Consider the following 6,000-nt stretch of genomic DNA (forward strand, 5'->3'; position numbering starts at 1 on the left):
CCTAGGGTTTTCGTTTGTTTGTTTGCTTGCTTGCTTGCATGTTGTGTTGTGTTTTGTTTGTTTGTGTGTTGTTTGAGACCTCATTTCTCTGTGTAGCCTTGGCTAGCCAAGAACGCACTCTTGTAGACCAGGCTGGCCTTGAACTCACAGAAATCCCCAAGTGCTGAGATTGAAGGCATGAGCCACCACCACCTAGCTGAGTTCTCAGGTTTTGCTGGGGAAATGAAAAGGCCTTTTTACTCTGAGTCATTCTTAGAACTCATGGCTTAAATCCATTGGCACTGAACAGTGCATTTTAATAATGCATATACACATAATAATGCAACATATATACATATATATGCACACACACACACACACACACACACACTTTACTCTTAAAGAAGAGAATTTCATATTGTGGAGCCTCAGATACATGTCCTGACATTAACTCAAATGCTTTTACTGTGATTTTTTTTTTTTTTTTTTCTTTCCAGTAAGTCTGAATTTTCAGTGTACATCTGTTTGGTTGGGAAAAGGACAGTGAAGTGAGAGGAAACACATTTGCTTTGAGTCGCAAACATTTTAACACTTATAGGAGTTACCGGTGGGAAATCTGAGAGCCAGTGATTACAGAAGAATGCTCACCTTGCTTACCCCTCCATGCAGCTTCCTTCTGTCCTCTCCTCGTTCTGCTTTTCCTGCTTTGCTACCTCACCCTCTGGCATAATCCTTCTCGGTATTTCTGGGGCTTCTTATTCCTTTCACTGGTACCACCTTCACTTAGCATTGTTACAGAAATTGCTCTAAATTCCTTGTTGACTATCTCTGGGAAAAGTCAATTATTTTCTCAAGTTTGTAGAACTGCTTTACACTTTGTATTGTCCCGATTTCCCATATACTTGTCAGTAGGTGGCAGTATTGGGCAGAGATTCCTTCGAATCAAGTGAGCAACTTTTAAACAATGAACAGAAGTTTATAACAGAACACATGTTTCTGTGACTTGGTGGGTGCCAGCTACCTCCAGCAGTTAGATAATAACACTGTGAGGCTGTTTTAATTACTCACTCTGCAATTGTAAGTAATAATTAATCTCAGGTGTGTGTGTGTGTGTGTCTGTGTCTGTGTCTGTGTGTGTTTAATGTCTGCTTTGTCTTTAATCCCTTGAATGAATATGTGGCAGGTATATCAGTTCCAGAATTAAATTTTAAGTAATCTCTACTTTAAGAAGAAAAGGGACTGTAAGTGAGGTGGAACAGCAGGAGGAGAGGGACAAGGAGCTTGGACACAGAGGCATTTCGTTGTCATTTGTTTCTGCATTTCAACAAATCGGACACTTCCTGGACTTATTGGACACTTACATGCATGTCAAGCAGACTGTACCCTTGAGATTCCTTAGTGGACAAAATAACTCAAAGCATTGACCCCATTGGAGTCAAGTAATGAGTTAAGCAAAGTCTTAAGTGAATAGAAATGTAGAGTATAATCAAAGGCAGTGAGGACACTGGGGGTAGAAAGAGATGAACAAAACAAGTAGAGCAAGGGCTGGAGAGATGAGCATGTGATAGCATGAAATGGGAGGGGTCTCCTTGAAGCATTGACAAGTAAATGAAGACTTGCAGAAGCAGGGATTTTCTGTGTGGATCTTTGGAATGATGTTCTAAACAAAGGGAACACTTAGGATCAAGGTCCACTGTAGGAATGTGCCTTGTCAACAGTGTGGCTGGAGGGGAGTTAGGGCCAGTGAGAGCAAAGGCCAGAGAGGGAAATGCAAAGACAGGTTCCAAGATCATCAGAGCCTTGCATTAGAGGGGTGGTAATGTAGTGATCATCTCAAAATAGTCAGTTAAAGAGAGCAGAGAGGGAGTTAGGAGAAAGAGAAGGGGAGGAGAGAACATGTGGGACCAGGAAGATTGAGTCGGGGGACAAATAGACAAGAGCAGGGTGGGGGGGGGGATATCATAATAGAGGGAGCCATTATAGGTTTAAAGAGAAAACTGACTCTAGAGAAATAATGTCCAGAGACCTACAAGGATGACCCCAACTAACAATGTGAGCAATAGTGGAAAGGCTACCTTAAATGCCCTTCCCTGATAATGAGATTGATGACTACCTTATCTGCCATTGTAGAGCCCTCATCCAGTAGCTGATTTAAACAGAAGCAGAGACCCACAGCTAAACACTGAGCCGAACTCCTGGAATCCAGTTGCAGAGAGTGAGGAGTGATAAGAAAAGTGGTCAAGACCAGGCTAGAGAAACCCACAGAGACAGCTGACCTGAACAAGGGGGAGCTCATAGACCCCCCCAGAATGATAGCTGGGAACCCAGCATTGGACCGACTCAGACCCCCTGAACTTGGGTCTCAGTTAGAAGACTTGGGCAGTCTAAGGGACCTCTAACAGTGGAACCAGGGTGTATCCCTGGTTCATGAAAGGACTTTGGGAGCACATTCCCCATGGAGGGATACTCCCTTAGCCTAGAGGCAGGGGTGAGGGCCTAGTCCCTATTCCAAGTGACTTGACAGATTTTGATGATCTCTCCTGAAAGGTATCACCCTCCCTGTGCAGTGGAGGGGGGGGATGAGGTGTCGGGGAGCGAGGGAGGGAGAGGAACTGGGATCAATATGTAAAATAAGTATATATATATATATATATTATATATATATATACACATACATACACATATATATATATATGTATATGAAAAAAGGGGGGCCCTATTGGCAAAATCTATAGCTGCTAAGTAATGAGACATCATCATGGTCATTCCACACAGTGAAGGTAGAGCCTACAGGCTTTCTGGCAGGAGGCAAGAATGTATAATCACAAGATTTTTATCTTGGCTGTTCATAGGGTGGAGTCTGGATAAACTGTGCCCTTGGGTAAGATCGAGGGAGGGAGTGTGGATTTTATAGAGAAAACAGGAAGCCCTAGAACTTCCTGGTTTTGGAGGCCAGGATGTGAAGGAAGCAAGGTAGAATCAGACAGAAACCTCACCTAAATTAAGAGATATAGCGTATGACAAGTCTTGTGGAGGAAAACCACCAAAAGTCATAGAAGCTCTTCCTTGTAGCACAAATAAGCTAGGACTGATCGATCATGGATTTACCTATGTGAGGTCTTTGTAGATTCTAATGCCTAGTTGAAAATATTAGGGGTGATTATAGGAGGGCTAAGTTTTCTTAAAGCAAACCGTTTCTTGACAAAGAAGACTAAGTGTGGCTAACTGCCAGGGGAGGCAGGCGATCTGGTGTAGGTGAGGTTTTGAAGTTTATTTATTTCAGTAATATTTTGAGGAAAGCTGTCATGGGTGCATGGGACAATATTAATATGCCTATTTTAATGTGACGTTGGGCACATTTCTTACCTGAGCTTCATTTTCTGTTTTGTATAAGGATGATAATGGGGATATTCACTTTTTAGTAGCTTATTAGAATCTGCCAAGAGCTCAGCAACATACTAACCAGATAACAAGCAGTCAATAAGTGGCAGTATTTGTATTAGTGATTTTAATGATTAATATCAGCACTGTATAGTAATAATTCTTACAATATCATGCTAGCGACCTACTCTTTTTTCCCCTCAATATGAAGTGTAGGTGCAATAGACATCATAATACAGATTACAATAAGCATGAGACTCAGGGAATGGGAATAGCAACTATATTGAGAATGAATGGTAAGTTCCTGCCCTCAGGTAATTCGCATAGCATACCTTAGGAATGTTCCTTTCTCCAAGTTAGGAATCACTTTCTTTGTAGACACTTAAGAACTGCCCTCCTGCTCTTTATCTTGCTCAAGGGAATCGGCCAAAGGCCAAACTATTTCACTGCAAGTCTGTGGTAGCACCTCTTTCTTGGAAGAGTGGTGCCATTGTCGGTTGGACAAAACATCTTTTTTTCTGTTTCACGTGAGCTCAGCCCAGCATTGAAGGTGGTTTGTTTAATTTCCAATAGAGAATGACAGAGGGCCAGAGTTCTCTCCCATCATGTCAGTCCTGAAAGCACGGGGATAAAACAAACCTACATATTTTTTTTCATACTTAATATGCCTGGGAGGACAGTGGGCTTCTTGTCCAGCTGCTTACATTGGCCAAGAGCCCCCTTTATTGTCCTGGCTTTCTTGGGCCAATGATTTCTCAGATTCCATGCTTAATACTTATTGAACATCATATCCCTTCTACATCTCCTGAACTCCCATCCTGGAATCTGGACTTCATGTCACTTCCTCTTTGCACTTATGATCACAAGTGTTGTGTGGAGCAGCTTGCTTCTGGGCAGAAGAGTGTGGCATGAAACAAAGGAACCCTTTCCCCAGCATAACCATTTCTTTAAGGTTCCTTCGAAGGGACTTCTGGGCTATTTTCCCACGTAGCTGCATAGAGTATGAGTGAAAGCAACTGGCTGCCAGGAGTGATACTTGAGTTGTTTGTACCAGAAACCCTGGCACTAGCAAGCTTTTCATCCAGAGCTTTCGAGTCTGTGTCTCAACTAAAGTGGCTCATATATGCATCAGAGAAAGAACCTTCAGTTCTACTGTCCAGTCTGCTTTGATGTTTACCCCTCACTGCATCGCCGCTGTTCAGTTCTTATGCATCTCCTATGACAGCTTTCATGGGTTCTCTGCCTTAGGTCACCTTCCCTTCCAGCCAGGAGCCACCAAGAACAAGGCACATCACCAGCAGGGAGGTTCATAAGGAGAATGACCTTGACATAATTCTCAGATGCTCATCAGTTAACATTTTCTTTCTTTCACCTCCCTGTAGCCATGCTACAAGGACAGAAAGGGGACCCCTGAACTATGACTTGTGTGCCTTTACACCTCTCAGTCGGGGGGTGAATTTTGGGCATCTTATCTGTGTCTGCTTGCATCATCTAGCTTGGCAAAAAGTCCAAGAAATCAGCTACAGGCAGTTCATTTCCTTTGGGACCAGAGTCTGGAAACATGTCGTTGGTCATGCCTCACTTATCCCCATGCCTACCTAATGCTGAGGGGGAAGAAGCTGCCATGCTTTATTTCACTTGCCTATTTAATTTGGTTCCTAGAATTGAACCGAGGGCCTTATACGTGTTACGTAAATGCTATACTGCTAAGCAACATTCTTAGTATGCTTCATGATTTCATTTATTTATTTATTTGAGATAAGGTTTTACTATGTAGCCCAAGCTGTTTATCAGCCCAGGTTTCTCCTGCCTCAGCCTCCAGAATGCAACATGTTGAAATTTCAAGTATGAAGAACTAAGGAATTATTAGGTATACTAGACAATGTCCGAGTTCACTAGCCCATATTACAAACAATATTACTAGTTAGAAAAGAAATAAGGCCATCATACTGTCCCTTGTCCCATTATTTTCTTCCCACATACATTTTCATGTGTACTATATATTATACTATGGCTATATGGTGGTTACATTATAAGCAATTATTTGATACATTTCCACAGGGAAATTACATTTACACTTGTGCACTAGGGTTGTAGGGAATGCATTCTTTACAAATAAACTCAGTTTGATGAACGCAGATAAGTGTACAACTAACTATAGGATAAAATATAATGAGAATATAAAGAGAGGAGGGTAATAGCTGGGTAAGTGATAACAGAAACACGAATACATAAGCTGCTGAACCATTTAGAATACTAAAGACTAGATCAGGTCCAAAAGAATAGTCTCCGAATTAGACATGGGCAATGGAACGTGAGAGTGGGTGAGGTTGAGGCTGTGTGGTTGGAATCAAGAGTCTGATTTCACAGGCTACAAGGGTGATGGGCGGGTATGAGATTGCCAAATAATAAATAAAAAGTTTAAATAACCCTGAGAACAAAGGATGCTGCTTTTCAATCAATTTCAGGTTAGAGTGAAGTAGTGATTTGGTATTACAGGGTTTGAGAGAGAAGAGAGGGAGAGAAGAGAAAATAGGATGAAGGGAGAGTAAATAATGAGGATGTTAAGTTTGAAGGGAAGTGTATGCAAATGATAAAAAGTTTAAAGGAGGCATCTTTTGGGAAGTACTTTCTGAAAGA

The sequence above is a fragment of the Phodopus roborovskii genome, unplaced genomic scaffold (assembly GCF_943737965.1).
Source record: "Phodopus roborovskii unplaced genomic scaffold, PHOROB, whole genome shotgun sequence".
NCBI classification, from domain to species: Eukaryota; Metazoa; Chordata; class Mammalia; order Rodentia; family Cricetidae; genus Phodopus; species Phodopus roborovskii.